The sequence below is a fragment of the Choloepus didactylus genome, chromosome 10 (genome assembly GCF_015220235.1).
Source record: "Choloepus didactylus isolate mChoDid1 chromosome 10, mChoDid1.pri, whole genome shotgun sequence".
Taxonomy (NCBI): Eukaryota; Metazoa; Chordata; class Mammalia; order Pilosa; family Megalonychidae; genus Choloepus; species Choloepus didactylus.
Genome location: NC_051316.1, coordinates 81,305,693 through 81,307,027, shown reverse-complemented (window position 1 = coordinate 81,307,027; position 1,335 = coordinate 81,305,693). Strand labels below are relative to the sequence as shown.

At 39.6% G+C, this 1,335-nt stretch overlaps 1 pseudogene; it reads right to left on the bottom strand.

Annotated features, from left to right (window-relative positions):
* Positions 1–461: 461 nt before the first annotated feature.
* Positions 462–899, bottom strand: LOC119505191 (annotated as a pseudogene).
* Positions 900–1,335: the final 436 nt, after the last annotated feature.

The window sequence follows — 1,335 nt, the reverse complement described above, 5'->3', positions numbered from 1 at the left end:
TACATGTGGCTGGAAATTACAGCTCTGGTAGCTATACTCACCTCCAAGTTTCCCTGAGAGGATTCTATCTTCTACAGTCTTAGGTTATAAGTGCTTGCTTATAACATTCAGAAAGTGCAGTAATTTTCCTTCTTTGAAATGCTCCTAACTCAGAGTCACTAGTTTTAATTCTCTGTTTACTTGGGGGAGGGAGCTACATGTGATTGCAGAACTATGGGCCTTCCAATGACTTGTTTTTAGCACTTGACAGTATGATTTGTTATAGCACAACTTATATATTTCAAATGGACAAAAAATTGGTGTCACTTACAGGATTTTAAGATGAAATTCCTTTGAATGGGAGCTTTCTTTCCAGTACTTTGAGGTCTACAAGACCTATCTAGAAAATTTACTACTGTGGAAAATAAAGACTGCTTAAATTGAATGGGGGTAGGGAGAGGGCCTGTGTTTTTTCTTTTTGGTTAATTGCTGTAACACTGTCCTTCAGGTGGCCAAGGGCATTTCATATTTTCTTTAGACATCATTAGGCACTGAAGTTCTTGCAGGACAACTTTGATGGTGTATGAATTCTGCCATTTTGCTTGCACTGATATGGCTCTTGGGTCTACCATTCCATTAGGAATTATTAACTACATTCATATTAATTTTTGTTAAAAATCTTACAAAGGGGGTGCTGCTGGGTTTTTAGCTCTACATTCTATTTTAAGGCTGTATATTTGGTTTTCATGAATTGTTCTTAGAGGCCCAATTATCATCTATCTTGTAAGTGTCATGTCTTTGTCATCTTCTAGACCCCGGCTAACTGTGCCATCTCCTACTCCTTTCTGGCCTTCTTTGAGTTCTTCCAACAGTCGGAAATTGCGAGGGACTTGTACTCCCGAGCCCGTGTTGGCTGCCATCTTGTGTTGCTTCCCCTCCAATGACTTTTGAAAGAACGTTGGTCAACATTTTCGAAAGGTGGTTTACCAGTTCATCTTAGGACTAATTATGTTAAGTCTACTATTTGAGAAATAAACAATCCCCATCCATCCTCACAAGTAATAAGAGGAAAATAGGAAACAGTCATCTTATAAGATTCACTCTTCACTAGCTCTTTACTGACAACAGCAGGCCCACCATCTTGCCATGCCTAGTTTGGGCCTCATATTAGTAGAGACCAATATAGCTCTCAAGGATAATCCTTACACACATTATGCCAAGGGGTAGTCCATTCAGCCCTTTTCACTTTTCTATCCTAGTGTGAGTTTGAATTTAGAGGCCAACGTGGGTCACTACTGAAGTCAAGAAAGGGTGACTCATACACATCCCAAGAGGCATGTAGAGAGTGACTTAACT